Here is a 15277-nt window from a genome sequence, read left to right on the forward strand (position 1 = left end):
GACATCTACTTCTGCTTCATTGACTACGCAAAAGCCTTTGACTGTGTCGACCACAGCAAACTATGGCAAGTTCTTAAAGAAATGGGAGTGCCTGATCACCTCATCTGTCTCCCGAGAAATCTCTATGTGGGACAAGAAGCTACAGTTAGAACTGGATATGGAACAACTGATTGGTTCAAAATTGGAAAAGGAGTACGACAAGGCTGTATTTTGTCTCCCTGCTTATTTAATTTATGTTGTGACGTGGGGTTTGTGATTTCAGCTCTCTTGACATAATATGCTGGAGACAGTTCTCTAGTAACACTTCTTTATTAAAGCAAACAAGACTGAGACCTGAGGAGGGGAGAGCTACATTTATAGGGACAGGGAACTAGCTAGAAAGGATACATTTTGGAGGGAACAATATCAGGCAATCACAGTCCTGCCTTTTGGAGGAAACCAATAAGACAGAGGATCCAAATACAGCAGCTTAAATGAACCAATAGTAGCTGTACCCTCTGGAACCAAAAGGCAGTTACTTTACCCTAATGCAAATACAGACAATAATAATACAGATATAAAATCCTTTGACTCAATACACAACAATTTATATGCAGAATGCATCATGCGAAAGGCTGGGCTAGATGAATCCCAAACTGGAATTAAGATTGGCGGAAGAAATATCAACAACCTCAGATATGCAGATGACACAACCTTGATGGCAGAAAGTGAGGAGGAATTAAAGAACCTTTTAATGAGGGTGAAAGAGGAGAGCGCAAAATATGGTCTGAAGCTCAACATCAAAAAAACAAAGATCATGGCCGCTGGTCCCATCACCTCCTGGCAAATAGAAGGGGAAGAAATGGAGGCAGTGAGAGATTTTACTTTCTTGGGCTCCATGATCACTGCAGATGGTGACAGCAGCCACATAATTAAAAGACGCCTGCTTCTTGGGAGAAGGGCAATGACAGGCCTAGACAGCATCTTGAGAAGTAGAGACGTCCCCTTGCCAACAAAGGTCCGTATAGTTAAAGCCATGGTTTTCCCAGTAGTGATGTATGGAAGTGAGAGCTGGACCATAAAGAAGGCTGATCGCCGAAGAATTGATGCTTTTGAATTCTGGTGCTGGAGGAGACTCTTGAGAGTCCCATGGACTGCAAGAAGATCAAACGCATCCATTCTTAAGGAAATCAGCCCTGAGTGCTCACTGGAAGGACAGATCGTGAAGCTGAGGCTCCTGTACTTTGGCCACCTCATGAGAAGAGAAGACTCCCTGGAGAAGACACTGATGCTGGGAAAGATGGAGGGCACAAGGAGAAGGGGGCGACAGAGGACGAGATGGTTGGATAGTGTTTTCGAGGTTACCAGCATGAGTTTGACCAAACTGCGGGAGGTAGTGGAGGACAGAGGTGCCTGGCGTGCTCTGGTCCATGGGGTCACGAAGAGTCGGACACGACTAAACGACTAAACAACAACAACCTAGGGAAGTTTTTTAATGTTTACTGTTTTATTACCTTTTTATATGTTTTGGAAGCCGCCCAGAGTGGCTAGAGCAACCCAGGCAGATGGATGTGGTATAAATACAGTGGTACCTCGGGTTACATATGGTCCAGGTTACATATGCTTCAGGTTACAGATGCTTCAGGTTACAGACTCCGCTAACCCAGAAATAGTGCTTCAGGTTAAGAAATTTGCTTCTGAGAACAGAAATCGTGATCCGGCGGCGCGGCGACAGCAGGAGGCCCCATTAGCTAAAGTGGTGCTTCAGGTTAAGAACAGTTTCAGTTTAAGAACGGACCTCCGGAACGAATTAAGTACTTAACCTGAGGTACCACTGTAGTAAAATTCTTGTTACAGAACAGGGCACCCCTATTTTCATCGGAGAAATGTTGGAGGGTATGCTTTTGTCCTCACCTCAGTTTTGACTACGGCCTCCTAACACAGCTCCTGACTCACGACAGTGTGTTGCCCATAGCTCAGTTCTGACTAAAGGATTTTATGCAGCCACTGCTGGCGGGGACCTTTTGGGACCCAAAATATCCAACGCCACTAAATTCTGGTGTACTTTTTAACATAATAGTGTAAACAGGGATCAACATACAAACACTGAGAAGCCATTCCCCCCGCCCGACTACTTTATATGGAAAGAACTGGAAAAACCTCTGTGATTGAGGCTATCACAACTGGAAAAACCTCTGTGATTGAGGCTATCAACATGGCGCCTTTTTGTACAACGAACACTTCTGAGGTCATTCTTACTACTGCTTTACTACTACTTTACTACTACTTTACTACCACTTTACTACTACTTTACTATCACTTTACTACTACTTTACTACCACTTTACTACTACTTTACTACCACTTTACTACTGCTTTACTACTACTTTACTACTACTTTACTATCACTTTACTACTACTTTACTACTGCTTTACTACAATTTTACTACTGCTTTACTACCGCTTTACTATTCTTTACTACCATTTTACTACTACCTTACTACTGCTTTACTTCCATTTAACTACTATTTTTCTACAATTTTACTACAACTTTACTACTACTTTAAAGTTCTTTTACTGCTATTCCACCACTTTACTATTGGACCATTTAAATACCACTTTACTACTTCTTTACTACTATCTTACTGCTGTTTCACTACTGCCTTACTACCATTTTACTACTATTTTACTACTGCGTTACTACTACTTTACTGCTATTTTACTGCTACTATTCCACCACTTTACTATTGTTTTACCATTACTTAACAGCTACTTCCCTACTGGTTTACTAATGCTTTACTACCGCTTTACTTGCACTTTACTGCTGCTACTATTTATACCCCTATTTATACAGTAGACCTTCCTGAACAATGGCATGCCTGTCTATAGTAACAACTAGTATTGTTCCTATAATATAGTATTTGTACTATAGTAACAAATAGTATTGTTACTATATTGTTACGACAACTTAACCTGCTTTACTAATGCGTGACAAAGCTGCATTTGGTGAGCCAGCGCAGCACACGGAAACGCCGTTTACCTTCCCGCCAGTAAGCGGTCCCTATTTATCTACTTGCACCCGGGGTTGCTTTCGAACTGCTAGGTTGGCAGGCGCTGGGACCAAGCAACAGGAGCGCACCCAGCCGTGTGGATTCGAACCGCCGACCTTTTGATCAGCAGGCCCTAGGTGCTGAGGCTTTTACCCACAGCGCCACCCGCATCCCTACGCCAACTTAACCGGCAGAAAATTTTTTTTTTGAAAAAATCCCTATGCCCCGGGGTCACAATTTCATTCAAAAATCTGACTTTCAACCATTCACTCTAAAATGGTGCCAAACGGTTGCAAATGCTCCCTTGAGAGGTTTGGCGGTCGAAACAGAAGGCTTTTTATGAAAGGAAAAGAAATCAGCCCTCGACAACTTAACCTGCTTTACTACTACTTTACTACCACTTTACTACTACTTTCCTACCACTTTACTACTACTTTACTACAATTTTCTACTACTTTACTACCATTTTACTACTGCTTTACTACCGTTTTACTACTGCTTTACTACCGCTTTACTACTACTTTACTACCATTTTACTACTACCTTACTACTGCTTTACTACCATTTAACTACTATTTTTCTACAATTTTACTACTACTTTAAAACTATTTTACTGCTATTCCACCACTTTACTATTGGACCATTTTACTACCGCTTTACTACTTCTTTACTACTATCTTACTGCTGTTTCACTACTGCCTTACTACCATTTTACTACTATTTTACTACTGCGTTACTACTACTTTACTGCTATTTTACTGCTACTATTCCACCACTTTACTATTGTTTTACCATTACTTAACTGCTACTTCCCTACCTGTTTACTATTGCTTTACTACCACTTTACTTCCACTTTACTACTGCTACTTTATTACTTATACTACTTTCCTATTTATACCCCTATTTATACAGTAGACCTTCCTGAACAATGGCATGCCTGTCTATAGTAACAAATAGTATTGTTACTATTTTATTAATTGTATATACTGCCCTTCATCCGTAGATTTAAGGTTGGTTTACGACTTAAAAATGCAAGGTAAAAAACACAAAATACACAATAAAAACAAGAACAAGAACAAACCAATAAGCCTCCTCCCTCAACCTCTCCTTTGGCTTGTCCTTCACTCATGACTTCTCTCTTGTTCCTTGATCTTAACTTCCTCACTTTTGCAAACCTTCCAGTTGTCCCTAATTTTGCCGGGACAGTCCCAGATTTATTGAAGCTGTCCTGGTTTCTGATGTTATCCTGCTTTTCCTTAGGACGTCCCTATGTTCATGGGAGAAATGTTGGATGGTATGGAGTTATACATAGAATAGAATGATAGAATGATCTCGATATGAATCCAAGGCAGACCTTTTAACATCACAGTAATCCAAGTTTATGCACCAACTACTGGTGCTGAAGAAACTGAAATTGACCAATTCTATGAAGACTTACAACACCTTATAGAAGTGACACCAAAGAAGGATGTTCTTCTCATTATAGGGGATTGGAATGCTAAAGTAGGGAGGCAAGAGATAAGAGGAACAACTGGCAAGTTTGGCCTTGGAGATCAAAACGAAGCAGGGCAAAGGCTAATAGAGTTCTGTCAAGAGAACAAGCTGGTCATCACAAACACGCTTTTCCAACAACACGAGAGACGACTCTACACATGGACATCACCAGATGGGCAGCATCGAAATCAGATTGATTATATTCTCTGCAGCCAAAGATGGAGAGGCTCTATACAGTCAGCAAAAACAAGACCTGGAGCTGACTGTGGCTCAGATCATCAGCTTCTTATAGCAAAATTCAAACTTAAACTGAAGAAAGTAGGGAAAACCACTGGGCCGGTAAGATATCATCTATGTCAAATCCCTTATGAATACACAGTGGAAGTGACGAACAGGTTTAAGGATTTAGATTTGGTGGACAGAGTGTCTGAAGAACTATGGATGGAGGCTGGTAACATTGTACAGGAGGCAACAACGAAAACCATCCCAATGAAAAGGAAATGCAAGAAAGCAAAGTGGCTGTCCAACGAGGCCTTACAAACAGCGGAGGAGAGAAGGCAAGCAAAATGCGAGGGAGATAGTGAAAGATACAGGAAACTGAATGCAGATTTCCAAAGAATAGCAAGGAGAGACAAGAAGGCCTTCTTAAACGAGCAATGCAAACAATAGAGGAAAACAACAGAATGGGAAGAACCAGAGATCTGTTCAAGAAAATTGGAGCTATGAAAGGAACATTTTGTACAAAGATTACCATAATAAAGGACAAAAGTGGTAAGGACCTAAGAGAAGCAGAAGACATCAAGAAGAGGTGGCAAGAATACACAGAGGAATTATACCAGAAAGATATGGATGTCTCGTACACCCCAGGTAGTGTGGTTGCTGACCTTGAGCCAGACATCCTGGAAAGTGAAGTCAAATGGGCCTCAGAAAGCACTGCAAATAACAAGGCCAGTGGAAGTGATGGTATTCCAGCTGAACTATTTAAAATTTTAAAAGATGATGCTGTTAAGGTGCTACACTCAATATGCCAGCAAATTTGGAAAACTCAGCAGTGGCCAGAAGATTGGAGAAGATCAGTCTACATCCCAATCCCAAAGAAGGGCAGTGCCAAAGAATGCTCCAACTACCGCACAATTGCACTCATTTCACACGCTAGCAAGGTTATGCTTAAAATTCTACAAGGAAGGCTCAAGCAGTATGTGGATCGAGAACTCCCAGAAGTGCAAGCTGGATTTAGAAGAGGCAGAAGAACCAGAGACCAAATTGCAAACATGCGCTGGATTATGGAGAAAGCTAGAGAGTTCCAGAAAGACATCTACTTCTGCTTCATTGACTACGCAAAAGCCTTTGACTGTGTCGACCACAGCAAACTATGGCAAGTTCTTAAAGAAATGGGAGTGCCTGATCACCTCATCTGTCTCCCGAGAAATCTCTATGTGGGACAAGAAGCTACAGTTAGAACTGGATATGGAACAACTGATTGGTTCAAAATTGGAAAAGGAGTACGACAAGGCTGTATTTTGTCTCCCTGCTTATTTAATTTATGTTGTGACGTGGGGTTTGTGATTTCAGCTCTCTTGACATAATATGCTGGAGACAGTTCTCTAGTAACACTTCTTTATTAAAGCAAACAAGACTGAGACCTGAGGAGGGGAGAGCTACATTTATAGGGACAGGGAACTAGCTAGAAAGGATACATTTTGGAGGGAACAATATCAGGCAATCACAGTCCTGCCTTTTGGAGGAAACCAATAAGACAGAGGATCCAAATACAGCAGCTTAAATGAACCAATAGTAGCTGTACCCTCTGGAACCAAAAGGCAGTTACTTTACCCTAATGCAAATACAGACAATAATAATACAGATATAAAATCCTTTGACTCAATACACAACAATTTATATGCAGAATGCATCATGCGAAAGGCTGGGCTAGATGAATCCCAAACTGGAATTAAGATTGGCGGAAGAAATATCAACAACCTCAGATATGCAGATGACACAACCTTGATGGCAGAAAGTGAGGAGGAATTAAAGAACCTTTTAATGAGGGTGAAAGAGGAGAGCGCAAAATATGGTCTGAAGCTCAACATCAAAAAAACAAAGATCATGGCCGCTGGTCCCATCACCTCCTGGCAAATAGAAGGGGAAGAAATGGAGGCAGTGAGAGATTTTACTTTCTTGGGCTCCATGATCACTGCAGATGGTGACAGCAGCCACATAATTAAAAGACGCCTGCTTCTTGGGAGAAGGGCAATGACAGGCCTAGACAGCATCTTGAGAAGTAGAGACGTCCCCTTGCCAACAAAGGTCCGTATAGTTAAAGCCATGGTTTTCCCAGTAGTGATGTATGGAAGTGAGAGCTGGACCATAAAGAAGGCTGATCGCCGAAGAATTGATGCTTTTGAATTCTGGTGCTGGAGGAGACTCTTGAGAGTCCCATGGACTGCAAGAAGATCAAACGCATCCATTCTTAAGGAAATCAGCCCTGAGTGCTCACTGGAAGGACAGATCGTGAAGCTGAGGCTCCTGTACTTTGGCCACCTCATGAGAAGAGAAGACTCCCTGGAGAAGACACTGATGCTGGGAAAGATGGAGGGCACAAGGAGAAGGGGGCGACAGAGGACGAGATGGTTGGATAGTGTTTTCGAGGTTACCAGCATGAGTTTGACCAAACTGCGGGAGGTAGTGGAGGACAGAGGTGCCTGGCGTGCTCTGGTCCATGGGGTCACGAAGAGTCGGACACGACTAAACGACTAAACAACAACAACCTAGGGAAGTTTTTTAATGTTTACTGTTTTATTACCTTTTTATATGTTTTGGAAGCCGCCCAGAGTGGCTAGAGCAACCCAGGCAGATGGATGTGGTATAAATACAGTGGTACCTCGGGTTACATATGGTCCAGGTTACATATGCTTCAGGTTACAGATGCTTCAGGTTACAGACTCCGCTAACCCAGAAATAGTGCTTCAGGTTAAGAAATTTGCTTCTGAGAACAGAAATCGTGATCCGGCGGCGCGGCGACAGCAGGAGGCCCCATTAGCTAAAGTGGTGCTTCAGGTTAAGAACAGTTTCAGTTTAAGAACGGACCTCCGGAACGAATTAAGTACTTAACCTGAGGTACCACTGTAGTAAAATTCTTGTTACAGAACAGGGCACCCCTATTTTCATCGGAGAAATGTTGGAGGGTATGCTTTTGTCCTCACCTCAGTTTTGACTACGGCCTCCTAACACAGCTCCTGACTCACGACAGTGTGTTGCCCATAGCTCAGTTCTGACTAAAGGATTTTATGCAGCCACTGCTGGCGGGGACCTTTTGGGACCCAAAATATCCAACGCCACTAAATTCTGGTGTACTTTTTAACATAATAGTGTAAACAGGGATCAACATACAAACACTGAGAAGCCATTCCCCCCGCCCGACTACTTTATATGGAAAGAACTGGAAAAACCTCTGTGATTGAGGCTATCAACATGGCGCCTTTTTGTACAACGAACACTTCTGAGGTCATTCTTACTACTGCTTTACTACTACTTTACTCCTACTTTACTACCACTTTACTACTACTTTACTACTACTTTACTATCACTTTACTACTACTTTACTACCACTTTACTACTACTTTACTACCACTTTACTACTGCTTTACTACTACTTTACTACTACTTTACTATCACTTTACTACTACTTTACTACTGCTTTACTACTACTTTACTACTGCTTTACTACAATTTTACTACTGCTTTACTACCGCTTTACTATTCTTTACTACCATTTTACTACTACCTTACTACTGCTTTACTTCCATTTAACTACTATTTTTCTACAATTTTACTACAACTTTACTACTACTTTAAAGTTCTTTTACTGCTATTCCACCACTTTACTATTGGACCATTTAAATACCACTTTACTACTTCTTTACTACTATCTTACTGCTGTTTCACTACTGCCTTACTACCATTTTACTACTATTTTACTACTGCGTTACTACTACTTTACTGCTATTTTACTGCTACTATTCCACCACTTTACTATTGTTTTACCATTACTTAACAGCTACTTCCCTACTGGTTTACTAATGCTTTACTACCGCTTTACTTGCACTTTACTGCTGCTACTATTTATACCCCTATTTATACAGTAGACCTTCCTGAACAATGGCATGCCTGTCTATAGTAACAACTAGTATTGTTCCTATAATATAGTATTTGTACTATAGTAACAAATAGTATTGTTACTATATTGTTACGACAACTTAACCTGCTTTACTAATGCGTGACAAAGCTGCATTTGGTGAGCCAGCGCAGCACACGGAAACGCCGTTTACCTTCCCGCCAGTAAGCGGTCCCTATTTATCTACTTGCACCCGGGGTTGCTTTCGAACTGCTAGGTTGGCAGGCGCTGGGACCAAGCAACAGGAGCGCACCCAGCCGTGTGGATTCGAACCGCCGACCTTTTGATCAGCAGGCCCTAGGTGCTGAGGCTTTTACCCACAGCGCCACCCGCATCCCTACGCCAACTTAACCGGCAGAAAATTTTTTTTTTGAAAAAATCCCTATGCCCCGGGGTCACAATTTCATTCAAAAATCTGACTTTCAACCATTCACTCTAAAATGGTGCCAAACGGTTGCAAATGCTCCCTTGAGAGGTTTGGCGGTCGAAACAGAAGGCTTTTTATGAAAGGAAAAGAAATCAGCCCTCGACAACTTAACCTGCTTTACTACTACTTTACTACCACTTTACTACTACTTTCCTACCACTTTACTACTACTTTACTACAATTTTCTACTACTTTACTACCATTTTACTACTGCTTTACTACCGTTTTACTACTGCTTTACTACCGCTTTACTACTACTTTACTACCATTTTACTACTACCTTACTACTGCTTTACTACCATTTAACTACTATTTTTCTACAATTTTACTACTACTTTAAAACTATTTTACTGCTATTCCACCACTTTACTATTGGACCATTTTACTACCGCTTTACTACTTCTTTACTACTATCTTACTGCTGTTTCACTACTGCCTTACTACCATTTTACTACTATTTTACTACTGCGTTACTACTACTTTACTGCTATTTTACTGCTACTATTCCACCACTTTACTATTGTTTTACCATTACTTAACTGCTACTTCCCTACCTGTTTACTATTGCTTTACTACCACTTTACTTCCACTTTACTACTGCTACTTTATTACTTATACTACTTTCCTATTTATACCCCTATTTATACAGTAGACCTTCCTGAACAATGGCATGCCTGTCTATAGTAACAAATAGTATTGTTACTATTTTATTAATTGTATATACTGCCCTTCATCCGTAGATTTAAGGTTGGTTTACGACTTAAAAATGCAAGGTAAAAAACACAAAATACACAATAAAAACAAGAACAAGAACAAACCAATAAGCCTCCTCCCTCAACCTCTCCTTTGGCTTGTCCTTCACTCATGACTTCTCTCTTGTTCCTTGATCTTAACTTCCTCACTTTTGCAAACCTTCCAGTTGTCCCTAATTTTGCCGGGACAGTCCCAGATTTATTGAAGCTGTCCTGGTTTCTGATGTTATCCTGCTTTTCCTTAGGACGTCCCTATGTTCATGGGAGAAATGTTGGATGGTATGGAGTTATACATAGAATAGAATGATAGAATGATCTCGATATGAATCCAAGGCAGACCTTTTAACATCACAGTAATCCAAGTTTATGCACCAACTACTGGTGCTGAAGAAACTGAAATTGACCAATTCTATGAAGACTTACAACACCTTATAGAAGTGACACCAAAGAAGGATGTTCTTCTCATTATAGGGGATTGGAATGCTAAAGTAGGGAGGCAAGAGATAAGAGGAACAACTGGCAAGTTTGGCCTTGGAGATCAAAACGAAGCAGGGCAAAGGCTAATAGAGTTCTGTCAAGAGAACAAGCTGGTCATCACAAACACGCTTTTCCAACAACACGAGAGACGACTCTACACATGGACATCACCAGATGGGCAGCATCGAAATCAGATTGATTATATTCTCTGCAGCCAAAGATGGAGAGGCTCTATACAGTCAGCAAAAACAAGACCTGGAGCTGACTGTGGCTCAGATCATCAGCTTCTTATAGCAAAATTCAAACTTAAACTGAAGAAAGTAGGGAAAACCACTGGGCCGGTAAGATATCATCTATGTCAAATCCCTTATGAATACACAGTGGAAGTGACGAACAGGTTTAAGGATTTAGATTTGGTGGACAGAGTGTCTGAAGAACTATGGATGGAGGCTGGTAACATTGTACAGGAGGCAACAACGAAAACCATCCCAATGAAAAGGAAATGCAAGAAAGCAAAGTGGCTGTCCAACGAGGCCTTACAAACAGCGGAGGAGAGAAGGCAAGCAAAATGCGAGGGAGATAGTGAAAGATACAGGAAACTGAATGCAGATTTCCAAAGAATAGCAAGGAGAGACAAGAAGGCCTTCTTAAACGAGCAATGCAAACAATAGAGGAAAACAACAGAATGGGAAGAACCAGAGATCTGTTCAAGAAAATTGGAGCTATGAAAGGAACATTTTGTACAAAGATTACCATAATAAAGGACAAAAGTGGTAAGGACCTAAGAGAAGCAGAAGACATCAAGAAGAGGTGGCAAGAATACACAGAGGAATTATACCAGAAAGATATGGATGTCTCGTACACCCCAGGTAGTGTGGTTGCTGACCTTGAGCCAGACATCCTGGAAAGTGAAGTCAAATGGGCCTCAGAAAGCACTGCAAATAACAAGGCCAGTGGAAGTGATGGTATTCCAGCTGAACTATTTAAAATTTTAAAAGATGATGCTGTTAAGGTGCTACACTCAATATGCCAGCAAATTTGGAAAACTCAGCAGTGGCCAGAAGATTGGAGAAGATCAGTCTACATCCCAATCCCAAAGAAGGGCAGTGCCAAAGAATGCTCCAACTACCGCACAATTGCACTCATTTCACACGCTAGCAAGGTTATGCTTAAAATTCTACAAGGAAGGCTCAAGCAGTATGTGGATCGAGAACTCCCAGAAGTGCAAGCTGGATTTAGAAGAGGCAGAAGAACCAGAGACCAAATTGCAAACATGCGCTGGATTATGGAGAAAGCTAGAGAGTTCCAGAAAGACATCTACTTCTGCTTCATTGACTACGCAAAAGCCTTTGACTGTGTCGACCACAGCAAACTATGGCAAGTTCTTAAAGAAATGGGAGTGCCTGATCACCTCATCTGTCTCCCGAGAAATCTCTATGTGGGACAAGAAGCTACAGTTAGAACTGGATATGGAACAACTGATTGGTTCAAAATTGGAAAAGGAGTACGACAAGGCTGTATTTTGTCTCCCTGCTTATTTAATTTATGTTGTGACGTGGGGTTTGTGATTTCAGCTCTCTTGACATAATATGCTGGAGACAGTTCTCTAGTAACACTTCTTTATTAAAGCAAACAAGACTGAGACCTGAGGAGGGGAGAGCTACATTTATAGGGACAGGGAACTAGCTAGAAAGGATACATTTTGGAGGGAACAATATCAGGCAATCACAGTCCTGCCTTTTGGAGGAAACCAATAAGACAGAGGATCCAAATACAGCAGCTTAAATGAACCAATAGTAGCTGTACCCTCTGGAACCAAAAGGCAGTTACTTTACCCTAATGCAAATACAGACAATAATAATACAGATATAAAATCCTTTGACTCAATACACAACAATTTATATGCAGAATGCATCATGCGAAAGGCTGGGCTAGATGAATCCCAAACTGGAATTAAGATTGGCGGAAGAAATATCAACAACCTCAGATATGCAGATGACACAACCTTGATGGCAGAAAGTGAGGAGGAATTAAAGAACCTTTTAATGAGGGTGAAAGAGGAGAGCGCAAAATATGGTCTGAAGCTCAACATCAAAAAAACAAAGATCATGGCCGCTGGTCCCATCACCTCCTGGCAAATAGAAGGGGAAGAAATGGAGGCAGTGAGAGATTTTACTTTCTTGGGCTCCATGATCACTGCAGATGGTGACAGCAGCCACATAATTTAAAGACGCCTGCTTCTTGGGAGAAGGGCAATGACAGGCCTAGACAGCATCTTGAGAAGTAGAGACGTCCCCTTGCCAACAAAGGTCCGTATAGTTAAAGCCATGGTTTTCCCAGTAGTGATGTATGGAAGTGAGAGCTGGACCATAAAGAAGGCTGATCGCCGAAGAATTGATGCTTTTGAATTCTGGTGCTGGAGGAGACTCTTGAGAGTCCCATGGACTGCAAGAAGATCAAACGCATCCATTCTTAAGGAAATCAGCCCTGAGTGCTCACTGGAAGGACAGATCGTGAAGCTGAGGCTCCTGTACTTTGGCCACCTCATGAGAAGAGAAGACTCCCTGGAGAAGACACTGATGCTGGGAAAGATGGAGGGCACAAGGAGAAGGGGGCGACAGAGGACGAGATGGTTGGATAGTGTTTTCGAGGTTACCAGCATGAGTTTGACCAAACTGCGGGAGGTAGTGGAGGACAGAGGTGCCTGGCGTGCTCTGGTCCATGGGGTCACGAAGAGTCGGACACGACTAAACGACTAAACAACAACAACCTAGGGAAGTTTTTTAATGTTTACTGTTTTATTACCTTTTTATATGTTTTGGAAGCCGCCCAGAGTGGCTAGAGCAACCCAGGCAGATGGATGTGGTATAAATACAGTGGTACCTCGGGTTACATATGGTCCAGGTTACATATGCTTCAGGTTACAGATGCTTCAGGTTACAGACTCCGCTAACCCAGAAATAGTGCTTCAGGTTAAGAAATTTGCTTCTGAGAACAGAAATCGTGATCCGGCGGCGCGGCGACAGCAGGAGGCCCCATTAGCTAAAGTGGTGCTTCAGGTTAAGAACAGTTTCAGTTTAAGAACGGACCTCCGGAACGAATTAAGTACTTAACCTGAGGTACCACTGTAGTAAAATTCTTGTTACAGAACAGGGCACCCCTATTTTCATCGGAGAAATGTTGGAGGGTATGCTTTTGTCCTCACCTCAGTTTTGACTACGGCCTCCTAACACAGCTCCTGACTCACGACAGTGTGTTGCCCATAGCTCAGTTCTGACTAAAGGATTTTATGCAGCCACTGCTGGCGGGGACCTTTTGGGACCCAAAATATCCAACGCCACTAAATTCTGGTGTACTTTTTAACATAATAGTGTAAACAGGGATCAACATACAAACACTGAGAAGCCATTCCCCCCGCCCCACTACTTTATATGGAAACAACTGGAAAAACCTCTGTGATTGAGGCTATCAACATGGCGCCTTTTTCTACAACGAACACTTCTGAGGTCATTCTTACTACTGCTTTACTACTACTTTACTACTACTTTACTACCACTTTACTACTACTTTACTACTACTTTACTATCACTTTACTACTACTTTACTACCACTTTACTACTACTTTACTACCACTTTACTACTGCTTTACTACTACTTTACTACTACTTTACTATCACTTTACTACTACTTTACTACTGCTTTACTACTACTTTACTACTGCTTTACTACAATTTTACTACTGCTTTACTACCGCTTTACTATTCTTTACTACCATTTTACTACTACCTTACTACTGCTTTACTTCCATTTAACTACTATTTTTCTACAATTTTACTACAACTTTACTACTACTTTAAAGTTCTTTTACTGCTATTCCACCACTTTACTATTGGACCATTTAAATACCACTTTACTACTTCTTTACTACTATCTTACTGCTGTTTCACTACTGCCTTACTACCATTTTACTACTATTTTACTACTGCGTTACTACTACTTTACTGCTATTTTACTGCTACTATTCCACCACTTTACTATTGTTTTACCATTACTTAACAGCTACTTCCCTACTGGTTTACTAATGCTTTACTACCGCTTTACTTGCACTTTACTGCTGCTACTATTTATACCCCTATTTATACAGTAGACCTTCCTGAACAATGGCATGCCTGTCTATAGTAACAACTAGTATTGTTCCTATAATATAGTATTTGTACTATAGTAACAAATAGTATTGTTACTATATTGTTACGACAACTTAACCTGCTTTACTAATGCGTGACAAAGCTGCATTTGGTGAGCCAGCGCAGCACACGGAAACGCCGTTTACCTTCCCGCCAGTAAGCGGTCCCTATTTATCTACTTGCACCCGGGGTTGCTTTCGAACTGCTAGGTTGGCAGGCGCTGGGACCAAGCAACAGGAGCGCACCCAGCCGTGTGGATTCGAACCGCCAACCTTTTGATCAGCAGGCCCTAGGCGCTGAGGCTTTTACCCACAGCGCCACCCGCATCCCTACGCCAACTTAACCGGCAGAAAAATATTTTTTTGAAAAAATCCGTATGCCCCGGGGTCACAATTTCATTCAAAAATCTGACTTTCAACCATTCACTCTAAAATGGTGCCAAACGGTTGCAAATGCTCCCTTGAGAGGTTTGGCGGTCGAAACAGAAGGCTTTTTATGAAAGGAAAAGAAATCAGCCCTCGACAACTTAACCTGCTTTACTACTACTTTACTACCACTTTACTACTACTTTCCTACCACTTTACTACTACTTTACTACAATTTTCTACTACTTTAGTACCATTTTACTACTGCTTTACTACCGTTTTACTACTGCTTTACTACCGCTTTACTACTACTTTACTACCATTTTACTACTACCTTACTACTGCTTTACTACCATTTAACTACTATTTTTCTACA

Source organism: Podarcis gaigeae (assembly GCF_964106915.1).
Source record: "Podarcis gaigeae genome assembly, chromosome: 4".
Classification (NCBI taxonomy): Eukaryota; Metazoa; Chordata; class Lepidosauria; order Squamata; family Lacertidae; genus Podarcis; species Podarcis gaigeae.